Below are 25488 nucleotides of genomic sequence, written 5' to 3' on the forward strand. Positions count from 1 at the left end.
CGAGTTAAGACTTCCTTCTCAATTATATTTCATCTAAATCTGTGGAAAATGTCATGTAGTTTGGTGACTTGGGTCACGAAAGCTGATTTCTAGACACATTTTTGATGCTCGGCCCACAGCCTACCTTCTGCGCCACTGTACAGCCCAGGATTAGATTCCTCTGCTCCTGACGAGAAGGAGCCTGAAAGATGCAAAGCTCAGGAAGGTGTTATGTTCTGCTTGGCCCGGAGCTGCTGGATTATCGTCTGGATGGAAACAAGTCTAGGTCTTCCTCGTAACATACAGAAACAAAAACTTGCAGGGAATTCAAGCAGGTGGCCGTGCGTGGCTGCCACTCCTGGGAGGCCGTGGGCCTTGCCTGGCCGAATGGAAGAACTGGTGGAACGTGGCCTGCAGGAGGATGCTGCGAGCCAGATCCCGCTCATTGGACCCTGCGGGATGCCGACCTGGTCGTGGGAGTCCCTGCTCATACAGTGTCAGAGGTTATAGGGAGAAGGCAGGGGTTTCTTAACCTCCAGAATGGGGTTAGGAGGGAGAGATAGATCACTGATGGGCTAAATGTCCTAATTCTGCTCCCATCACTTATGGTCTTTTGATCCAAGGCAGTGGTTGGAGGCTGCAACAGCCTGGGACTTGCCTGGAACTAAGAATTGCCGCTCATAAGAACTAGAGCATAGACTTCGAACATGACGACAAAGCATGGTGCCTCTTGAAAGCGGGCTCAGTAGACTATTTCTGTACACTTGCTAATCGGGGATCGGGGCTATGGCTATATTCTACTGGACTGTTTGTAAGATAAACAATTTCACCGTGTTAGCAAGAGTGACAGTAAAAGCACCGTTGAACCATTGGACACTGAGAGATGAGAGATGAGAGAGGTGAGATGAGATCCATGTGAGTAGTCCCAGTGAGATGCTTTGTTTTGCATACACTGCCATACAAAGATTTGCCACGTGAAGGGTGCCAACCAAGTACCCCTTTTTTTGTCCCAATGGTACCCCCCCCCCTTAGTTCTTGCCGCCCCCTCCCACATCGCCCCGGCCCCTCTTAGATGTCAGCGCCCCCCCCCCCACGCCGGGTCCCCACTCATTTTGTCCTCGTCGGGCCCCCAAGTGACCTCGGGACTCCAGACTCCGACCCTGGGGCTCTGCTATCGGGACTCTGACCGCCGGGCATCAGACCGATTGCACCCGCTCCGATGCTGCTCCGTTCCTGAATAGTTGGGCATATCCCTGGAGTCGGATGATTGTCAAGATGATGGTTGTCAAGAAGACAGCGGGATCTTGATCAGTTAGGCAAGTGAGTCAGGGCATGGCAAAATGGAGTTTGATTCAGATAAGCGTGAGATGTTGTATGTTGGGAAGTTGAACCAGGGCAGGATCTTCACAGTGAACTGTAGAGCCCTGGGAAGTGTTATGGAACCGAGGGATGTAGGAATGCAGTTACAGAGATCCTGGGAAGGGATGGGGCATGTAGATAGAGTGGTCTTCTTTCATGTCCTTATGCTATATAGTGGCTCGCCAATGCTGTACACATCGTTGTGCTATTGGAGTGTAAAGTGCAAGGTCTGCAGTAGTACATGGATTATCCAGCAATGGGCATTACAGTAGGTGTTGCATTGTCTGGGTCTGTGTGCCACAGTCACAGGTTGTTGTACCCTCGATGGAGCCCCATTTATGCATTGTCACCCTTGACCGCCCGACCCTGGTTTGCAGTCGGTTGAGACGTCTCGAGTTCAGCCAGTGTTCATCAGCACCTGGTGGTAGCCGCTCTGCTGCTGGTATGTGCCCATCTTGGTGGAAACAGGGACAGTGGCCAGTCTGTTCTTCCACACCTGGACGCGAGCTTCAGTTGGTGTTTCCAATGGGGTGACGTTAGTTAGGAAACTCTTGCGGGATTTTAACCACCTAGGAGGGGGCACATGGTTATGTAATGGGTGTATCACCTGTCAGTTGTTTCAGATGCCCTGTCCTACTTGCGACAGCTCTCCTGGTGTCTGGGGGAGCGATGCCAGCCAATAGGTAGACGTTGTTTATGTCCGTAGATCGGAGGCAACCAGTGATGCTATGGCAGCTGGCATTCAACGATGAGTCGATCTTCTTTGCATGTGTAGATCTCTCCCAAGCAGGGCAGGCGTATGTGTTCTGCTGCAGAGAAGCAGAGTGCTAAGGCTGTAGTATGTACTGTTGTTGGGTTGGCATTTGGTGGTGGTGAGTTTGTTCAATATGTTGTTGCGGGTGCCCACCTTTGCTTTAGTTTTCTTTCACATGTGCCTTTAATGTTAGGCAGCGGCCGAGTGTGACTACAAGGTGGACTGGGTGTGGGCAATGTGTTAGTGGAAGTCCAGATCATGTGACGTTATGTGACCATGTGACAAGATGGTTAGCCTCTTGGTTCCTCGGGTGGAATGCACAGACCTGTGTTTTCAATGGGTTGGCATGCAGCTGGTTTCCCTCGTGGTATGAAGATAAACCGGTGAGTGTCTCTGTCATCATTGTCTCAACATCTTGGAACTGTGTACCCTGTGCTGTTATGCAGAGATCATCAGCATAGATGAATCGCTTAATTACCAAGTCAGTTGAGTGGTAAAAAAGGCTTTTGGCCCGCTGACCTTCATCGCTCAGGGACTCGGATATAGAAGTTTTATAAGACATTATAAAAGACATTGGTGAGGCTGGGTACCTGGAATTTTGGTCACTCTGCTACAAAAAATACACCATAAAGCTGGAAGGGATGCGGAGCAGATTCACAAGGATGTTGTCAGGATTTGAGGGCATGACCTGATGGGAAAGGTTGGGCAGACTGGGACTTCATTCCTTGGAGTGCAGGAGGATGAGGGGTGATCTTATGAGGGTGTCTAAAGTCATTGAATAGTTGACTATTTCTAATTATTTAATTTTAGGTGCTTTTATCTATTTATTTTTTTCATTTATAAAAAACAATGCAGGTTCTATCGCAACGTTTTAAGAAACATTTGGACAGGTACATGGATAGGATAGGTTTAGAGGGATATGAGCCAAAAGCCGGCAGGAACTGGAACTAGTGTAAATGGTCGGTGTGGGCAAGGTGGGCCGAAGGGCCTGTTTCCACACTGTTTCACTATGATAATTTTCACTTCATTTAAAGTCTAAATTTTAAATTATTTTTACATGTCCTTTAATTTGGGGACGATTCTTCCCTGTTTTATTCCGTTGTTCAACTAAAGCAGATCGGAACTCAAAAACAAGCTTGTAGTTAAAACATGGTGAATCTGCGATTAGTCATTTTAAAGAGGATTGTCTTCCTTGATACAAGACCTGCGATAGATCATCATCACAGGTTCAGTTGAAAATGGATTGCCTGGCATTGCTGTACTTGGTAAAAGAGGTTTAAGTGACTGTCAGCAGGTGAACAATACATTAGTTATAGATTCTCTCGCTTGGGACGTACCTCTGGCATGTTATAATCTTGCAACGTGATTGCCAGACATACGATTAATTTCCCTGGGACTTGTGCAATTTAGTTCTTCCTTTTCCTGATGTGATCTGACTGTATTACATAATCGCTTTGTACTTCATCTGCAATGTATTTGCCCTGTCGCAGTTCTCTTAATAGGATTTACCTCTGCAGCAAAGTGCAAATTCAGCCATTGTGGGACGTCAAGATAATTAGTATTTCTTCACTGTCGTAAAAGATGAATTCAACATTAGAGTTATTTTATTTCTGTTTCAAGTTGAAACTAAGCCTCACAGAGCAAATCTTGTTGGCGGGGACGTGGAGCACACTTGCAGGAATAGAGATGTAGAAGAATTTCATCCCATCAGTTTGGGTTTAGGTTAGAAACAAGGTACGGCAGATGCTGGTTAATACACAAAAGGACACAGAGTGCTGGAGTAACTCAAGGGGTCAGGCAGCATCCCTGGAGAACATGGAGAGGTGATGTTACGGGTCGAGACACTTCTTCAGAAAGGTCACTTATCCAGGTTACTGTCTGAAGAGGAGTATCAACCCAAAATGTCACCTATCCATGTTCTCTAGAGATACTGCCTGAGCCACTGAGTCACTTCAGAACTTTGTGTCCTTTTAAGTTTAGGTTTATGATTGTCATGTGTACCGAGGTACAGTGAAAAGCTTTATTTTGCTTGCAGTCCAAGCACTATATTGCCCATGGACACATTCTGACAGAATAGCAGACATGCATTTTTCAGTTTCAAATGATTCCTTCAAGGCAGAACAACTACTCGGCTCTTCCATGTACATGACATCTGCTGATGGATGAAGACTGATGTTTTGAAGCTGTTCCGACCCTAGTTATTTCAGGGTTATCTTTATATCACCAGATGCCTTTCATTTTTCATTCGATTATTAAGGCAAGCTTGTACCTTGAGGGTTTTGCAGCAGTTCTGATATTAACAAGTTGTTTTAATGCTAGTTTGTAGTACATCATCTGTGGACGCTTGGACCAATGCTCATAGGGCAATTGGGGATGATTTAATGGTTAAGCATAAGATTTTGGAAGATTAGATTAAGACTAGACCAAGTGCAGACCCGTTGGGTCCGCTCCCCCAATGGTGTGATCCCCCAACCCAATATTCCACCATGCACTCGTTTCCTCCAACGGAACTGAACCCATTCCCAAATGTAAGATTCCAGCACTCCCCTGCCTCCCTCAGCAGTGGATTAAAAAAAAATTCCAATTTCACCTGCCCTGCCTGCTGCAGCAGTTCCAATTGCAATATCAATTGGCCCTCCCCCTCCTGCTGAAGCACTTGCTGTGATATCCCATTGAGGTGAAAAGTTCAGAGTGTTCCTGTCTTGCAACTTTGTTTTGAAGTGTGTTGGAAGCTGATAGGAAGGAGCAGCCGTCAACGAATCAAAAGGCAGAAAGGCAGCCGGACGGCAGGCTGCAGCCACACAGTTTTAATACATAATAGATGTGCGTGGTTCAAATCTAAATCAAAAAGACAGATTGTTTAATGGAGAGGAAAATCAGCAGTGAATAACTTTCCTTCCAGACTAGTTCAGACTTTTATCTGCTCCACCTCTCAAGAGTTCATAAGGTCATAAGTGATAGGAGCAGAATTATGCCATTGGCCCATCAAGTCTACACTGCCATTCAATCATGGCTGATCTATCTTTCCCTCCTAACCCCGTTCTCCTGCCTTCTCCCCACTTTTTCAGAAAGGAGGGAGAGAAAGCAGGGAATTATAGACCAGTTAGCCTGACATCGGGAGTGGAGAAGATGCTTGATTATTAAAGGTGTAATAGCATTGCATATGGGAAGCAGTGACCGGATCGGTCAAAGCCAGCATGGATTTATGAAGGGGAAATCATGCTTGACTAATCTTCTGGAATTGTTTGAGGATGCATGCAATAAGTAGAGTGGATAATGGGGTTGTCCCACTGTACGAGGTAATTCAAGAGCTCTCCCGAGTTTAAAAAAAATCAAACTTGTGGTAAGCACGTAGGAATTACGTAGCGTGTACGTCAGAGCTCGGGAGGTCTCTTAGCGGCCCGTAACGCTAACAGTAGGTACTCTGGAAACGCGGTAAGCTCGGAAAGACTCGTGAAAGTTTTTCAACAAGTTGGAAAATCTTCACGAGAGCCCCGAGTACCTACGAGCGGCTATTACCGTAATTTTCCGAGTTCGAATCGGGGGAAACTCGGGAGGACTCTTGAATTAGCTCGTACAGTGGGACAGCCCTCACCAAGCAGTGAGAGCCAGTTGATGTGGTGTATCTGGACTTTCAAAAAGCCTTTGACAAGGTCCCAAGAGATTAGTGTGCAAAATTAGAACGCATGATATTGGGGGGAGGATATTGACATAAATAGAGAATTGGCTGGCAGACAGGAAACATAGAATAGGAATTAACAGGTCCTTTTCAGAATGGCAGGCAGTAACTAGTGGGGGTGCCGCAAGGCTCAGTACTGGGACCCCAGTTATTTACAATAAATATTAACGATTAAATTTAACGATTAAATGTAACATCACCAAGTTTGCGGATAGCACAAAGCTGGGTGGCAGTGTGAGCTGCGAGGAGGATACTATGAGGCTGCAGGGTGATTTGGATAGGTTGGGTGAGTGGGCAGATGCATAGCAGATGCAGTATAATGTGGATAAATGTGAGGTTATCCACTTTGGTGGCGAGAACAAGGCAGTTTATTATCTGAATGGTGTCAGATTAAGGAAAGGGGAGGTGCAACAAGACCTTGTACATTAATCACTGAAAGTAAGCATGCAGGTACAGCAGGCAGTGAAGAAAGCAAACAGCAGGTTGGCCTTCATAACGAGAGGATTTAAGTATACTGCAGTTGTACAGGGCCCTGGTGAGACTGCACCTGGAGTATTGTGTGCAGTTTTGGTCTCCTAATTTGAGGAAGGACATTCTTGCCATTGAGGGAGTCCAGCATAGGTTCACCAGGTTAATTCCTGGGATGGTGGGACTGACATATGATGAAAGAATGGATCGACTGGGCTTATATTCATTGGAATTTAGAAGGATGCAAGGGGATCTTATAGAAACATATACAATTCTTAAGGGATAGGACAGGTTAGATACAGGAAAAATGTTCCCGATGTTGGGTGAGTCTAGAACCAGGGGTCACAGTTTTGCGAATAAGGGGTAGGCTATTTAGGACTGAGATGAGGAAAAACATTTTCAGCCAGAGAGTTGTGAATCTGTGCCACAGAAGGCAGTGGAGGCCAATTCACTGGATGTTTTCAAGAGAGAGTTAGATATAGCTCTTCGGCTAACGGAATCAAGGGATATGGGGAGAAAGCAGGAATGGGGTACTGATTCTGGATGATCAGCCATGATCATATTGAATGGTGGTGATGGATCAAAGGGCCGAATGGCCTACTCCTGCACCAATTGTCTATGCTTCTATGTTTCTCTAACCCCTGACACCTTCTAAGTCCAAGAGGGTAAGTTGGCAATATTGGAGATTCCACCATCTCTTTCAAGTCACAAGATTTCCTCAGTCGGTATTCCATCCCAATACCAAATCGGTATTTCCTAGCAAGTTAATCCCTGGAAGTAAAGTTACTCTACAGGGCAAAGCAGTGAAAGCTTAGTGCATCACCACGAGCAGTGGCGGACTGGCCAGGGTGTCAGCTTGCCCGATGGCAAGTGGGCCCCTGATGAAGTGATAGCAAGTGATGGAAAGTGGGCCCCTGTTAAATGATAGCATTGTAATTGTGGGTGGGCCCCCTTTGTCTCCTGGCAACCAATATTTTTAGACCCAGTCCGCCACTGACCACGAGCATAATGAGTATGAACTTTAGAGGAGAAACAAGGAGCTGCAGATGCTGGTTTATACAAAAGAGCACAGTGCCGGAGTGACTCTGGGTCAGGCAGCATCTCTGGAGATCAAGGATAGATGATGTTTCAGGCCGGGACCCATTTTCAGACCGGGAGCAAAAACTTTAATCTTGTCCACATCTTTCGCGTGCATCCTGCACAAATAACTCGCTTCAATAATTGAATGCTTTTGTTGCGGTCACTAACAAATTGAAACGTAAAAGGTCTAGGTGGGAGGGGCAAGATTTATAGGACGTGTGTGAAACAAGTTTTTTTTACACAGAGGGTGGTGGGTGCCAGGATCACGATGATGTGGGTATTGGCAGAGGCAGATACACCGATGGCATGCAAGACACTTTCAGATGAACACATGGATATGTAGGGAATGGAGGGATATCTTTCCGCTAACAGGATGGCGCGCAATAAAAGCTTGTTACTCTACCCCAGCACACGTAACAATAAACTGAGCTGTACTGTAACTGTACTGCATCACGTTCAACCAACTCGAGAGCGGTCCTGACCTACCATCTATTTCATTGGAGACCTTCGGACTATTTTTATCTGACTTTACTGGATTTTATCTTGCACTAAACATTTTCCCTTTATCCTGTATCTGTACTCTGGACGGCTTGATTTCAATCACGTATAGTCTTTTTGCTGACTGGATAGCACGCAACAAAGCTTTTCACTGCACCTTAGTACATGTGACAATAAACTTCTTCTCCCTCGTGTCCGGCCATCTTCTATATCACGTCATTCCGGTCGGTCAGTGACGGTTGACGGTCGTTGGTTGCAGAATTGGCTACTTTAGTCCGTCACTGTGGTACAGTTTCTGTCGTCGGCATTGCCCGGGATGCGCCACGTGGAGGCTTCTGCTTGCATCCCGACAGTAAACTAAGCTAAACCAAAATGTTCAGCATGGACATTGTGGGATGAAGGGCCGGTTTCTCTCTGCACTCGTTAGTTTAGTTTAGTTTAGAGATACAGCGCGGAAACAGGCCCTTCGGCCCACCGGGTCTGCGCCAACCAGCCTTCCCCGCACATTAACACTCACCTTAATTTAATTCAAATTATTACATAGACTATATTATTCAAAAACGAGGTTGAATAAATTTTATCCAAACGTCTCTCCCAGATGCGATAAATGTTTGTTTCAAAACGCTAATATAACACATTCATTTGTAGGATGTACAAAGTTGAATAAATTTTGGAGTGATATATTTGATATATTTACAAAGATTTTCAAGTCAAGAATAGAACCCAAAACGGAATGGATTATATTTGGAATAATAGGAGAAGATACCAATTTAAATAAAGATCAAAATGTTTTTTTTAATTATGGGTTAATAATTGGAAAGAAATTGATACTTAAATTTTGGAAAAATACAACCACACCAACTGTTAAAATGTGGATTAGGAATATGATGGACATAGCATGCCTTGAAGAAATGAGACTCCGACTAATAGTGGATGACCAATTCTTAAGGAGTTGTCTCCTTTCATCGACTTTTTGGAATCATGTGATGCAGCGGTACCGTAAGGATTGCTGATTTCAGTTCATGACGCGGATAGATCTACATCTCTGAATACAGATTTGAAAAATTCTCTTTTAAGGGGCCTTCTCTTCTATTTCTACTTTCCACTTTCTCTCTTCCTTTTTTTATTTTTTATATACACACTTCACGTTTTTCTACTCTCTACTATCTATTTTTCCACTTTTTCCCCTTTCTATTGTTTTCTTTTTCTTGTCCTGCTTACTTCCTTCTTATAACATAAAACTAGAGGTTGTACATAGAATGGATTACGGTATTACATAGTTGGCACCTAAAATTAGGTTCCACTGTACTGTTTTGTGCTGTATTAACTTCTAATAAAATAAACAAACAAAAAAAAAAAAAAAAAAAAAAAACACTCACCTACACCCACTAGGGACATTTGTTTTACATTTATCAAGCACAATAACTTACATACCTGCACGTCTTTGGTGTGTGGGAGGAAACCAACGCAGGTCACGGGGAGAACGTACAAACTCTGCACAGACAGCACCCATAGTCGGGATCAAAGCCAGATCTCCGGCACTGTATTCGCTGTGCGGCAGCCTCTGCGCCACCGTACACCATTATGTTCTATGTCCTGTGTTCTATGTTTTCTATGTTCTTGAGTCTTCTTATCACCCATATAGTGTTATTTGCACATGGATTGGGTGAAAGAATGAAATCACCTGACTACATTTTAATAAAATGTACCTATCAAGAAGATTGTAATCAAATCGTATTGAAAATCCTTGTGCAATCAAAGTTGAGGCTGATGTTCAGATATGGTCTGGTATGGATTCGCTCATTTATTGCAGAGCAGTATCTCTTAGGTGTCAAGAGTGTTTAATTGTCATAGGTACTTGCAGCAGCTTAACCATCTGACAAACTCAATAATCATAGATAACATACTATAAACAAAAAGAACCCAATGACTCAATAATCCCAATACTAGTGCAACCAAGACAACCCATAGTTTTCTTAAGTTAGAGACAAAATTGTGGAGTAACGCAGCGGGACAGGCAGCATCTCTGGATAAAAGGAATGGGTGATGTTTTGGGTCGAGACCCTTCTTCAGATTGAATCAGGGGAGAGGGAGATAGAGAGATAAGGAAAAGTAAGGCGTGAAAGCGAGACAAAGGGGATGGAGATCAAGGAAAATGTAGAATAGATCATTGTTAGCTAGGAGAAGGTAACAACAAAGCAAACAGAGTTAAATTGTAAACGGGGACAGTCAGACTAGTCGGAGAACTGTGAAGGAGGAGGGATGGAAAGAGAGGGAAGTTAGAGAAGTCAATATTTATACCGCTGGGGTTTGAGCTGCCCAAGCGAAATATGAGGGTTGTTGCTCCAATTTCCTCCATAGTTCTCTCTTCCAGCTTCCACAATCAATCTGAAGAAAGGTCCCGTTATTTATTCAGTGCCTACAGAGATATTGCCTGATCTGCCGAGTTACCCCAGCTTATGTCTATTTCTTGTAAAGCAGCATCTGCAGTGTCTCCATAGTTTATAGTTCTTGAACCTGGAGACCACGGTTTTCAAACTCCTGTACCCTTTTCCTGATGGTAGGGTTGAAATGAGTGCATGGCCAGGGTGGTGTGGGTCCCTGATGATATCCACTGCCTCCTGTAGATCCCTTTGATGGTTGGGAGGTCAGTATCCGTGATGGACTGCGTGAATCAACATGTAGGGAACAGTCACAGGCAAGAGACGGAAGATGCTCTTTGCCCATCTTGCCTCATTTACCAAGTGAGATGAATGGAGGGAGGTCTTAAAGCTTTCCTTATTATCACAGAGAACTGAAGGGAGGTAACAGTCAAGGCACGAGAGGTTAGACAAACCTTTGTTTGGACTCTCTGGGCTTTTACAGTTGATGGTCTTCAGGATGTTGGTTATAGTTTATTTTAGTTTAGTTATTATTGTCATGTGTAACGAGGTACAGTGAACAGCTTTTTTGTTCCATGCTATCCAGTCAGTGGAAAGATTATACATGATTACAATTGAGCTGTCCATGGTGTACAGATACAGGATATAGGGCATGACATTTAGTGCACGATAGAGTCCAATAAAGTTTGATTAAAGATAGTTCCAGGGCTTCCCATGAGGTTAGATGGGAGGACACAACATCACCCTAGTTGGTGAGAGGATGGTTCAGTCGCCTGATAACAGCTGGGAAGAAACTGTCCCTGAATTGGGAGGTGGACAAAAATGCTGGAGAAACTCAGTGGGTGAGGCAGCATCTATGGAGCGAAGGAAATAGGCGCTGTTTCGGGTCGAGACCCTTCTTCAGACTGGTGTGCGTTTTCACACTTCTGTTCTAACTTGAGTAGGCATATACAACAAATTCCACCCCACCCAAATGCTTATCATGATGGCAGTCGCAGTTCCAGTCTTTATTGGTCTGCCTAAACTGACCACTGAAGTTGTCCAACCTGGTACAGCTAAGGCTCAAAGCCATGCATGTAGTTTACAGCTCGGTAACAGGCACTTCGGCACGCCGACCGGCGATCCCCGCACACTAACAATGTCCTACACACAATGGGAACAATTCACAATTTTATCAATGTAGCCAATTATCCTACAAACCTGTATGTCTTTGGATCGTGGGAGGAAACTGAAGCTCTCAGAGAAAAACCCACGCAGGTCACGTGGAGGACCTACAAACTCGGTAAAGACAGCACCCGTAGTCAGGATGGAACGCGGGCCTCGTGTTCTGGAAGGCAGCAACTTCACCGCTGCGCCACCGTGTCGCCTCGGCACTGAGCATCTTTGATTGACTACCATGGTGCCTTCTTTCCTCTAGATTTATTTGTATTTACAGCACTGTATGAATTTATCATTCTGAAACACTTTATGGATGAAATTATACAATAATGTTCACGTTTCTGCCAGATATCGGATACACAGGCTTCACTGGGTTTAATTAAGCAATAGAAATTCAGAGAGAGCTCCTCTAGGATGTTCACCGCAAACATTCATTTAAATGTTAGGCATAAATTCTCGTTTTTGCTGTCTGGCCAGCTGAATAATTCACCAACCATATGGCCAGAGAATTATGAATTAGAGTGATGATTGTGCAAGAGAACCAGCTGTCTAAAAAACATTGCTACAGCAACAATCTTTCACAAAATATTTGCATTTTAAGTTCTGTTAACATCCTTTATGAGGATGTTGCCAGGACTCGAGGGCCTGAGCTACAGGGAGAGGTTACGTGGACTAGGATTTTATTCCTTGGAGCGCAGGGGGCTGAGGGGTGATCTAATGGAAGTGTACAAAAAAGGGAATAGATAGGGTGAGTGCAAAGAGTATTTTACCCAGAGTAGGAGAATCAAGAACCAGAGGTGAGAGGGAAAAGATTTAGCAGGAACCTGAGGGGCAACCTTTTCACAGAGAGGGTAGTGGGAGTATGGAACGAGCTGCCAGAGGAGGTAGTTGAGGCAGAAACTATAATTACATTTAAAAGGCATTTGGACAGATACATGGATGGGAAAGATGTAGACATGATATGGGCCAAATATAGGCAGGTGGGACTAGTGTACAGTAGATGCGACACTTTGGCCAGCATGGACAAGCTGGGCCGAAGGGCCTCTTTCATTGCTGTATAACAGGCAGCACGGTGGCCCAGCGGTAGAGTGGCTGCCTGACAGTGCCAGAGACCCGGGTTCGATCCTGACGATGCGTGCTTGTCTGTAATTACAGTAGTTTATATGTTCTCACCGTGACCTGGGTCGGTTTTCTCTGAGATCTTAGGTTTCCTCCCACACTCCAAAGCCATACAGGTTTGCAGGTTAATTGGCTTGGTATAAATGTAAATTGTCCCTAATGTGTGTAGGATAGTGTTAATGTGTTGGGATTGTTGGTCGGCGCGGACTCGGTGGTCCGAAGGGCCTGCTTCCGTGGTTGTATCTCTAAACTAAACAGGTTTGCCACTGCTACACGGGTGGTTTTAAACTGAATAAGGGGGGTGGGGTGTCAAATGGGATAATCAAGGATGGAGTTAAAGGGAAAGAGTGTAAAGGGATGGTTAATGAGCCCAGAATTAACGGGAAAGGAAGCTCACAAAGGGATAGGAGAGTATGGCCAAGTGTAATAGGGATCGATGTATGAAAATAATTAAAAGTATTGTATATGAATGCGCAAAGCATAAGAAGTAAAGAGGGGTGAATCTGTGGAATTCTCTGCCACAGAAGGTAGTTGAGGCCAGTTCATTGGCTATATTTAAGAGGGAGTTAGATATGGCCCTTGTGGCAAAAGGGATCAGGGGGTATGGAGAGAAGGCAGGTACAGGATACTGAGTTGGATGATCTCATGATCATATTGAATGGCGGTGCCGGCTCAAAGGGCTGAATGGCCTACTCCTGCACCTATTTTCTATGTTTCAATGTTTCTAAGTAAAGTAGATGAGCTTGAGGCTCAGTTAGAGGTTGGTAAATATGACATTGTGGGGATTACTGAGATGTGGATGCAGGAGGATTGGGCCTGGGAACTTAATATTCAGGGTTATACATCCTATAGAAAGGACTGGTAGGTGGGCAGAGGAGGGGGGTAGCTCTACTGGTGAGGGATGGAATTCAATCCCTTGTGAGGGAAGACATAGGGAGTGACGAGGTAGAATCACTGTGGATTGAGTTGAGGAATTGTAAAGGCAAGAAGACACTAATTGGTGTTATTTATAGACCAATAAATAGTAGCCGGGATGTAGGGTGTAAGTTGCAGCAGGAGTTAAAACTGGCATGTAACAAAGGTAATGCCACTGTTGTGATGGGGGATTTCAATATGCAGGTAGACTGGGAAAATCAGGTTGGTTCAGGACCCCGAGAAAGAGAGTTTGTAGAATGCCTCCGAGATGGATTCTTAGAGCAGCTTTTAATGCAGCCGACCAGAGAAAAGGCAATTCTGGATTTAGTGTTGTCCAAAGAACCAGATATGATAAGAGAACTCGAGGTAAAGGAACCGCTTGGAGGTAGTGATCATAATATGATTAGTTTTAATCTCCAATTTGAGAAGGAGAACGTTAAATCGGAAGTGTCAGTGATGCAGTTGAACAAAGGGGACTATGAAGGCTTGAGAGGGGAGCTGGCCAAAGTAGACTGGAAAGGGATCCTAGCAGGAATGACGGTGGAACAGCAATGGCAGGAATTTCTGGGCATAATCCGGAAGACACAGGAACATTTCATTCCAAAAAGGAAGAAAGATTCAAGGGGAGTAGGAGGCAACCGTGGCTAACAAGAGAAGTTAGGGATAGAATACTAAAATAAAAGATGTATAACACAGCAAAGTGTACCCGGAAGACAGAGGATTGGGAAACTTTCATAGGACAACATAAGTACGAATGAAGGGAAGCTGGCCAGGAATGTAAAGAAGGACAGTAAAAGCTTCTTTAGATATGTTAAGGCAAAAAGAGTAGCAAAGTCAAATGTGGGTCCCTTGAAGGCAGACATGGGTGAAATTATTATGGGCAACAAGGAAATGGTAGAGAAGGCTCCATACCCCCAGATCTGTCTTCACTAAGGAAGACACAAAACAATCTCCCAGATGTACTGGAGGACAGAGGATCTAAGGGGGTAAAGGAACTGAAAGAAATTTTCATTAGGCGAGAAATAATATTGGGTAAGCTAATGAGACTGAAGGATGATAAATCCCATGGGCCTGATGGTCTGCATCCCAGGGCCCTCAGGTAGGTGGCACTAGAAATAGTGGATGCACTGGTGATCATTTTACAATGTTCTACAGATTCAGGATCAGTTCCTGTGGATTGGAGGATAGCTAATGTTATTCCACTGTTCAAGAAAGGAGCAAGAGAAAAAACGGGGAATTACAGACCAGTTAGCCTGACTTCGGTGGTGGGAAAGATGCTGGAGTCAATTATTAAAGAGGTAATAATGTGGCATTTGGATAGCAGTAAAAGGATTAGTCCAAGTCAACATGGATTTATGAAAGGGAAATCATGCTTGACTAATCTTCTGGAATTTTTTGAGGATGTGACAGGTAAAATGGATGAAGGGGAGCCAGTGGATGTAGTGTATCTAGATTTTCAGAAAGCCTTTGATAAGGTCCTGCACGGGAGACTGGTGACTAAAATTAGAGCACATGGTATTACGGGTAGGGTGTTGACATGGATAGAAAATTGGTTGGCAGACCGGAAGCAAAGAGTAGGAGTGAACGGGTCCTTTTCAGAATGGCGGGCAGTTGCGAGTGGAGTGCCCCAAGGCTCGGTGTTGGGGCCGCAACTGTTTACCATATATATTAATTATTTGGAAGAGGGAATTAGGAGCAACACTAGCAAGTTTGCGGATGACACAAAGCTGGGTGGCAGAGTGAGCTGTGAAGAGGATGTTAGGAGGTTGCAGGGTGACCTGGACAGGTTGAGTGAGTGGGCAGATGCGTGGCAGATGCAGTATAATATAGATAAATGTGAGGTTATCCACTTTGGCGGCAAAAACAAGGGGCAGATTATTATCTCAATGGGATTAGGTTAGGTAAGGAGGAGGTGCAGCAAGACCTGGGCGTCCTTGTACACCGGTCACTGAAAGTTGGCGTGCAGGTACAGCAGGCAGTGAAGAAAGCTAATGGAATGTTGGCCTTCATAACAAGAGGATTTCAGTATAGGAGTAAAGAGGTCCTTCCGCAGTTGTATAGGGCTCTGGTGAGACCACATCTGGAGTATTGTGTACAGTTTTGGTCTCCTAATTTGAGAAAGGACATCCTTGTGATTGAGGCAGTGCAGCGTAGGTCCATGAGATTGATCCCTGGGATGGCGGGACTGTCATATGAGGAAAGATTGAAAAGACTAGGCTTGTATTTTCACTGGAGTTTAGAAGGACGAGGGGAGATCTTACAGAAACATATAAAATTATAAAAGGACTGGACAAGCAAGATGCAGGAAAAGTGTTCCCAATGTTGGGCGAGTCCAGAACCAGGGGCCACAGTCTTAGAATAAAGGGGAGGTCATTTAAGACTGAGGTGAGAAAAAACTTTTTCACCCAGGAGAGTTGTGAATTTATGGAATTCCCTGCCACAGAGGGCAGTGGAGGCCAAATCATTGGATGGGTTTAAGAGAGAGTTAGCTAGAGCTCTAGGGGCTAGTGGAGTCAAGGGATTATGGGGAGAAGGCAGGCACGGGTTATTGATGGGACGATCAGCCATGATCACAATGAATGGCGGTGCTGGCTCGAAGGGCCGAATGACCTCCTCCTGCACCTATTTTCTATGTAAACTAAACTAAACTCATACAGTAGGTCCAGAGCTATAAATTCCGAGGCAGAGGTGCTTTTAATGTTATTTCCTCGACGGTGTTGGTCTGTGTTTTGTTTTGGTGACCCCATGGATGACCCTGTTCCCAAGATAACGAACCATGCATTCACGAACCGTACATTCAAATCCAAGCCTCTACAGCAGTTTGAGTACAGAATTATACCTTAGCCCCACACTAAAATGGAAATTAAAATATTTAAAATCTGTCTTTGCATGAGGGACACAAATGTGCCTGAAGTAAAAAACACTCATCTTTCCTGGCATTTGCACTCAAAATTGATTTTCTGCACTGTTGCCTTAGTAACACCAAACGGTTAGAGCCTTCGCCAACATCTTTACTTCAGGTTAAACTTTCCAGATTTGTTTTCCATCCTCCCTGCTGTGTGATTCCAGAGAAATATTCCTTCTGTGCAACGAGTTTGAAGATCTCCACTCTCCCCTTTCACTGCAGCTAAAGGCATTGGTTCTATAAACATGTCAATGAGTCTTTCCCTCCTGCCCCTCATCATTGCCCCGCTCCCTCGTTAAGGCTTTGTGAAGACATTTCCTTGGCTGTGTGTGTGTGTGTGTGTGTGTGTGTGTGTTTGACCCAGACCACGGATGCTGTCTGTGTGGAGTTAGTACGTTCTCCCTGTGACCGCTTGGGTTTATATCCGAGATCTTCGGTTTTCTCTCACACTCCCAAGACGTACAAGTTTGTAAGTGTGTCGGGTAGTGTTAATGTGCGGGGCTCACTGGTCAGTGCGGACTCGGTGGGCCGAAGGGCCTGTTTCCGCGCTGTATCTGTGTGTGCGTGAGAATGAGAGAATAAATGTGTGTATGCGCGAGCATGCATGTGTGTGCATGTGTGTGAGCATGTGTGCAGGCATGTGCACGGGCATGTGCATTCTTGTATGTCTGTGTGTGTACGTATGTGTGAGTGTTTGTGTATCTGCATGTGTTTGTGTCTGTGTCTCTGTACGTGTGTGCGTGTGTGAGATAATGTGTGTGTGTCTGTGTGTGTCTGTTAGTGTGTGTGTCAGTATGTGTGTGTGTGAGTGAGCATGAGTGTGGAATCACGTCACAGCTGTTATGTTGACGTTGACAGTAGGTACATTTATGCAGACAGTCACTGTTCCTGAGTGAGCTGTTCTATTATCATGCAGAACTGCGTCTCGCTGCCTGACCTTAACAGCCAGAAACCTGCCTAATGAGGACAAATGAGATGGAACGCCATGTAAGGTTAGAATGTGATCTAGCAGCCTCTTCGAAGCTCTACTGCTGCTCTGTGACATTGTCATTAACTTACTGCCAATTATAAAACAAGTTGAAACAGTTGAAATGTGGAACCAAAGAACCGCAGATGCTGGTTTATACCAAGGATAGATACAAAGTGCTGGAGTAACTCAACGGGTCAGGCAGCATCTCTGGAGAGAATGAATGGGTGATGTTTCAGGTTGAGACCCATCTTCAGACTGATGTCAAGGGAGGCATGGATAAGGAGGTGTAGGGTGTGAAAACAGGTCAAAGGGGATGAGGTTCAAGGTAAATGTAGAATAGAATGACTCTCTGACCCGCTGAGTTAAAATGTTTAGGAACCAGGAGATCCAATAGGTCTTGGTGGACCGAGTGCAAATGTTCAGTGATACAGACGCCGAGTCTACGCATGGTCTCACCGATGTAAAGGAGTCTAGGAATCTAATATAGTTACAGTCTTGTCCCAACATCCGGCATATTTAGGCACAAAGTACCGGAGCAACTCAGCGGGTCAGGCAGCATTTCTGGAGAGCATAGATAGGTGAGGTTTTTGGAAACTTCTAATACAGTCCCCTTCACCCTCTTCCTCGTAAGGTCAAATGATAGGAGTAGATTAAGTTTATTACGCCATTCAATTATTCAATCTCTCCCTCCTAACTCCATTCTCCTGCCTTCTCCCCATAACCTCTGACACCCGTACTAATCAAGAATTTATCTAAAATCCTTAAAAATATCCATTGACTTGGCCTCCACAGCCTTCTGTGGCAAAAGATTCCACAGATTCACCACCCTCTGACTAAAGAAGTCTTATTGTCCGCTGTCTCGCTGTTCCCTCCCTCCCTTTGTGCCCCACCCCCTCCGTTAAAAGTAAGTTAACCAGTTGCACAATTCCCCACGATGTATCCCGCTTGGGATCACACCGTCCCTGGCCAACAATCAGCCGATCAGGGAACGACCTTGCCTGAGGCCATCTGTCGCCAGCTGTTGTCCTGGTCCTTTCTCCCTTCCAGTTCCCTCCACCCCCCACCCTCCCTACAATCAGTCTGTAGAAGGGTCCCAACCCGAAACGTCACCTATCCATGTGCTCCAGAGATGTTGCCTGAGCCGCTTCTGGTATAAACCAGCATCTGCAGTTCCTTTTAAATACATCTTGCAAAGTTGCTTCAAATCGTCCCCAAACTTCATATCTGTTGCAAATAAGGGCCCATGTTTCCTAATTACTTGCTGTGATTGCTTGCCAACTCTTTGTCTTTCATATCTCAAGATCCCCACTTCACCCTCCTGGATGCCTCCCATTCTGTTCTCATCCCTCCACCTTGCCAGCACGCCTCTCTGGCACATATAAGATCAAACACATTTATTTTTACTTGTGCCGTCAACTCATCCATCTTACAATATATTCTGTGCGCAGTCAGATAAAGTGCTTTGCACGTTTTAACCCTCTGCCCATTCCCACTCTCAACTTCCTGTCCTGGGCCTCCACCACTGCCAGAGTGAGGCCACACACGCAAGCTGGAGGAACAGCACCTCATATTCTGCTTGTGTATGTTGCGTACAACCCAAAGGTGCGAACATTGAATTCCACAACTTTAAGTAGTACCCCATCACTCTTTACTGAGCTACCCCACCGGTACTTTAGACTTTAGAGCTGCATTGTGGAAGCAGGCCTTTGGGCCCACTGAGTCCGCAATGACCAGTGAACACCCAGCACTATCCTACACACAAGGGACAATTTACAATGTTTTTTTCACCAAAGCCAATTTACTTACAAACCTGCACGTCTTTGGAGTTTGGGAGAAAATCCACGCAAGCTCCGGGGAGAATGTACAAGCTCCGTACAGGCAGCACCTGTAGTCAGGATTGAACCCGGGTCTCTGGCGCTGTGAGGCACCAGCTCTACCGCTGTGCCACTGTGCAGCCTCTGTGCCCACCCTTTTCATTTACCCCACTGTCCCATCCCTTTCCCCTCCACCATCACCGTCTACCTCCATCCCTGCTCTGCCGTCACATTTACTCATCTTCTCTCCTTACCCAACACCCTTTTGTCTCCTTTTCCTCTCCTGCCTTAGTCACTCACCACTCATCTACCAATCAACCCCTCCTCCTGTCCCTTCACCTGTATCCACCTATACTTGCCAGGTCTGAAGAAGGGTCTCGACCTGAAACGTCACCCATTCCTTCTCTCCAGTGATGCTGCCTGTCCCGCTGAGTTACTCCAGCATTTTGTGTCTATCTTTGGTGTAAACCAGCATCTGCAGTTCCTTCCGACCCCTCACCGATGCTGCCTGACCCTTTGAGTTCCCCCAGCACATTGCCTTTCGCTCAAGAGCTTTATCTTATCAATTTTCGTGCCCCTGGCTCTAACCACTGGTGAAGCCGCACGCTTGTACACACGGCCCATTGCAGATCCACTCTGGTTCTTGTTTCCACAGTTGCACTAACCCCTGCACTTCTCCCCAGGCTCCTGCCAACCTAGTTTACACCCTCCCCATCAATCTTCCGACCGTTGCTTTGTCGATTCCATTCCCATGGTAGTAGAACCCACCTGGCTTGTGCAAGTTTCGGCTTCCCCAGAAATGGTTCCAGTTCCTCTCTCCCACGTGTTCTCTCCAGCCAAATGTTCATCTTCTTTGTTCCCCCAGTCCCTGTACTCGCCCAAGCCGGGCAATGAGTGTGCAGTCAAGGCAACTCTTAGAGTCACAGTGTGGAAACAGCGAATGGTATGTTAGCTTTCATAGCAAAAGGATTTGAGTATAGGAGCAGGGAGGTTCTACTGCAGTTGTACAGGGTGTTGGTGAGACCACACCTGGAGTATTGCGTACAGTTTTGGTCTCCAAAACTGAGGAAGGACATTATTGCCATAGAGGGAGTGCAGAGAAGGTTCACCAGACTGATTCCTGGGATGTCAGGACTGTCTTATGAAGAAAGACTGGATAGACTTGGTTTATACTCTCTAGAATTTAGGAGATTGAGAGGGGATCTTATAGAAACTTACAAAATTCTTAAGGGGTTGGACAGGCTAGATGCAGGAAGATTGTTCCCGATGTTGGGGAAGTCCAGGACAGGGGATCACAGCTTAAGGATAAGGGGGAAATCCTTTAAAACCGAGATGAGAAGAACTTTTCACACAGAGAGTGGTGAATCTCTGGAACTCTCTGCCGCAGAGGGTAGTCGAGGCCAGTTCATTGGCTATATTTAAGAGGGAGTTAGATGTGGCCCTTGTGGCTAAGGGGATCAGGGGGTATGGAGAGAAAGCAGGTACGGGATACTGAGTTGGATGATCAGCCATGATCATATTGAATGGCGGTGCAGGCTCGAAGGGCCGAATGGCCTACTCCTGCACCTAATTTCTATGTTCTATGTTTCTATGACCCTTCGGCCCAATTTACCCATGCTAACCAACAGGTACCATACATGGACATCCTATCCATGTACCTGTCCAAGTTTATTTTAATAGATGTTGTGATGGAACCTGCCTCGACGACATCCTCCAGCACTTTGTCTCCTTTTGTGTTATTAATCAGCATCTGCAGTTCCTTGTTTCTACATTATGACTAAACACTGATCAGGTGAAAGTTTGGAAACATCTTCATACCGGTAAACTCCAAACAATATAATTTGCTTCGTTGATTATGTATTTTTCATCCACTCGCTTATTTTGTAAACTATTACTTTATCCAAACAGAGCCACTTCTCGGTCTAATATCATTAAGTTTAATTGACATTGAAAGTAATGAAAGCAATTGTAATGGTGCTCCCCTCCAGGTACCTGACAAAGAACCCATTTAAGCCGCAAGGATTTAAATAATATGAGGCAGATTGTAAACGTATTAGTCCAAGCACATCATTGCAGTTCTCTCGCCCGCTGAGTTAGGTTAAGATTACAAAAATGTGTTGGGCAGGTGCGAAGGGAGACAAATGGAAGGTGCCAGCAGTCTGTGCAAAATTGTGGCTGATTCGGGAATGAAAAGCCAAAAATATGTGGCTGCTTGGCGGCTTCCAGCTGTGAAGGTAAGAGTTGTAGAACATGCAAGAGGTTCCGTGCCTGAATATGAACATAGGAATAAGATGGAGTCCGATCACTCATTGAGGTGCCGGGATGAACACTATTATCAAAATGTGGCCCAGCCTAAATGGGCCATTATGGGCTCCGCCCTTCCTAAGGTCATCTGTTGCCGGCCCTGATTTGTTTAGTTTAGTTTAGTCTAGAGATACAGCGTAGAAATGTCCCCATTTGGTCCAGTGAATCTGCACCAACCAGCAATCCCCGCACACTAACACTATCCTACATACACTACGGCCATTTTATATTTAAATCAAGCCAATTAACCTACAAGCCTGTACGTCTTTGGAGTCTGGGAGGAAACCGAAGATCTCGGAGAAAACCCACTCAGGTCATGGGGAGAATGTACAAACTCCGTATGGACAGCACCCGTAGACAAGATTGAACCCGGATCTCTGGCGCACTAAGACAACAGCTCTACCGCTGCACCACTGTGCTGCCTGTCCTTTTCTCTCCTCCAGTTCCCATCCCCCACCCACCTGCCCACCTTCTTTCAGTTTGAAAAAGGGTCCTGACCCGAAACGTCACCTATTTCTCTTCCCCAAAGGTGCTGCCTGAACCGCTGAGTTACTCCAGAATTTTGTACCTATCTTCAAAATAAAATACATTTCATCTTCTCCATTTCGGGATGCTCCAATCTCTCTTCTCCAATCCAACTTCCTGATCACTAAATTTTCAAAATGCTATTTGAAATGTAGAACAAAGAACTGCAGGTGCTGGTTTATAACAAAGATAGACACAAAGTGCTGGAGTAACTCAGTGGATCAGGCAGCATTAAGAATGGTCCTGACCCAAAACATCACCTATCATTTTTCTCTGGAGATGCCTCCTGACCTGCTGCGCTACTCCAGCACTTTGGAGTCATAGAGTCTGTTGACCCTATTATTTATATAGGATATGTAGATATATAGGATATAGGATATATATTATTTATATAGGATAAGTGACGTGTCGAACAAAATACTCAAAACCAAGGTTTAGTTATTTAGTCTTTATTAACACTTGAGTAATTTAAGCATGCATGCAAATCATTGACTTCTAATAACTTCTCATTTATTTTACTATTTCATCCTATCATTGCTTAAACTAAATCACAAACCTCATGACTTGGACTCAGATATTATCCTTATGAATTAATTGGCCAGATTCACTCCGTTGCGAGAGGGTAGCCTTCTCCGAGTTTTAAAACTTTTTAAATCTCTCCTTGCACGGGAGACCCGACCTTTTCTCGTCGGGTTTCCGTTGTCGTTGGGGCCGCAACGAGGAGCGGCCTCCAACAGGAAGAGACCGGGGACTCTGGTGCTACGACTCACCGTCACCGTCGCGGGGCTGGCCGAGTCCGGAGCGGGTGGAGCGGTGGAGGAGCGCTGCTGCTGCTGCTGCTGCGGCCCGACCGGAGAGTCGGAGGCTCCAGCGGCAGGTCTGTGGACGGCGGCACCGGGAGCCCGCGGGTCCCTGGAGGGAGACCGCTTTTCAGGGCTCTCGCAACGGCGACTTCCCCCGCCCGAGTTGCGGGGTTGAAGAGCTCCTGGAGCGGGGCCTACATCACTGGCCCGCGCGGCTTGGAATGGCCGCGTGACTCTGCGAGCGCACGCCGGGGGCTCTAACACCAAGACCCGGTGTGCGACCTTGCATCACCCGGCGTGGCTTTAATGGCCGCGGGACAATCGCCATCGCCAGCCGGGGGCTTTGACTTTGACTCTGACATGGGGGGGGGAGAGTGCAGTGGAGAGATAAGTTTATTTGGCCTTCCATCACAGCGATGGGATGGATGTTTATGTAAATTATGTTGTGTCTTAGGTCTATGTGTTTGTAATGTATGGCTGCAGAAACGGCATTTCGTTTGGACCTCAAGGGGTCCAAATGACAATTAAATGTATCTTGTATCTAGCCAGTAGCATACTCCCAAAGCTTGTTGGGATACTTGACATCAAGTCTCCAGCTACATCATACAGAGTGGAAACAGGCCCTTCGGCCCAACTTTCCCACACTGACCAACATCCTCATCTACACTAGGCCCATCAGCCTGCATTTGGCCCATATCCCTCTAGAGGCACTCCACTCCGCCCTCTCCCACCTCGACAACAGAGACACTTACGTAAGAATGCTGTTCATCGATTACAGCTCAGCATTCAACACCATTATACCCTCTAAACTGATCACCAAACTCGGTAACCTAAGCATCGACCCCTCCCTCTGCAACTGGATACTGGACTTTCTAACCAACAGACCCCAGTCTGTGAGGTTAGACAAGCACACTTCTTCAACCCTCACCCTGAACACTGGCGTTCCACAGGGCTGTGTGTTGAGCCCCCTCCTCTACTCCCTCTTCACCTACGACTGCACACCTGTACATGGTACTAACACCATCATCAAGTATGCAGATGATACAACGGTGATTGGCCTCATCAGCAACAACGATGTCGGCCTATAGGGAGGAGGTCCAGCTCCTAGCAGCATGGTGCGCTGACAACAACCTGGCCCTTAACTCCAAGAAGACCAAGGAGCTCATTGTAGACTTCAGGAAGTCTAGGGGTGGCACGCACACCCCCATCCGCATCAACGGGACGGAGGTGGAACGTGTCTCCAGCTTCAGGTTCCTGGGGGTCAACATCTCCGATGACCTCTCTTGGACCCACAATACCTCTACTCTGATCAAGGAGGCTCACCAGTGTCTCTTCTTCCTGAGGAGACTGAAGAAGGTCCATCCTCAGATTCTCAGATTCCTCAGATCCTGGTGAACTTCTACCGCTGCACCATCGAGAGCATCCTTACCAACTGTATCACAGTATGGTGTGGCAACTGCTCTGTCTCCGACCGGAAAGCACTGCAGAGGGTGGTGAAAACTGCCCAACGCATGACCGGTTCCTCGCTCCCCTCCATTGAGTCTGTCCAAAGCCAGCGTTGCCTGCGAAAGGCGCTCAGCATCGCCAAGGACCGTTCTCACCCCAACCGTGGACTGTTTACCCTCCTACCATCCGGGAGGCGCTACAGGTCTCTCCGTTGCCGAACCAGCAGGTCCAGGAACAGCTTCTTCCCTGCGGCTGTCACACTACTCAACAACGTACCTCGGTGACTGCCAATCACCCCCCCCCCCCCCCCCCCCCCCCCCCGGTCACTCCTCCCACAGGAAAAACACTATGACTGTATGCATGTAAATAGATTTATTTATTGAAATCATATTCTATGTCGCTCTTCCAGGGAGATGCTAACTGCATTTCGTTGTCTCTGTACTGTACACAGACAATGACAATTAAAGGTGAATCTGAATCTGAATCTCTAAACTTGTCCTATGTACCCGTCTAAATGCTTCTAAATGTTTCTTCAACGTGATGATAGTACCTGCCTCAACTATCTTCTCCGGCAGCTCATTCCATACACCTACTACCCTTTGTGTAAAAAAGCTATCCCTCAGGTTCCTATTAAATCTTCCCCCCTTCCCCCCCACCCTAACTTTAAACTTATGTCCACCGTTTCTCTATTCCGCTACTCTGGGCAAAAGGCTCTATGCGTTTACCTGATCTATTCCCTTCTTCAGACAGAAAGTAGAGGGGAGGGAGTGAAGAGCCGGAGGCGAGAAAAGAACAAGACCTATCAAGGCTGGCCATGAATGACCTTAGCAGGCCTGAGGTCATTTGTCACCCCACCACCCTACTTCCGGTCTGAAGAAGGGCCCCAACCCAAATAGCCACCCATTATTTTTCTCCAGAGATGCTGCCTGACCTGCTGAGTTACTCCAACACTTTGTGTCTATCTTTGCTGTTTAATGGAGTTGGCTTTCACAAAATGTCAAAGACCGATCCTGGATCGGAATGTTTGAGAGGGATATGGGCAGGAAAATGCAGGAAAATGGGACCAGCCCAATGGGCAAGGTGGGCTGAAGGGCCTGTTTCCGTGCTGTACAGCTCTATGACTCTATGTCTCTATGTCACCATTATGGTGCACTTATGCATATTTTTGAAAAGGGTGGCATAGAGGCACAGAGGTAGTTGCTGCCTTATAGTGCCAGAGATGCAGGTTCGATCCTGACTGGTGCAGTCTGTACAGAATTTGATGTTCTCCCCGTGACAGCGTGGGTTTGCTCCGGTTTCCTCCCACACTCCAAAGACATGCATGTTTGTAG

At 46.0% G+C, this 25488-nt stretch overlaps 1 long non-coding RNA gene across 1 annotated transcript in view; it reads left to right on the forward strand.

Moving 5' to 3' along the window:
- Positions 1–25488, forward strand: part of LOC129701225 (uncharacterized) — a 97054-nt gene that overhangs the window by 17170 nt on the left and 54396 nt on the right. The gene's annotated exons all lie outside the window — the stretch shown is intronic.

The sequence above is a fragment of the Leucoraja erinacea genome, chromosome 10 (assembly GCF_028641065.1).
Source record: "Leucoraja erinacea ecotype New England chromosome 10, Leri_hhj_1, whole genome shotgun sequence".
NCBI classification, from domain to species: Eukaryota; Metazoa; Chordata; class Chondrichthyes; order Rajiformes; family Rajidae; genus Leucoraja; species Leucoraja erinaceus.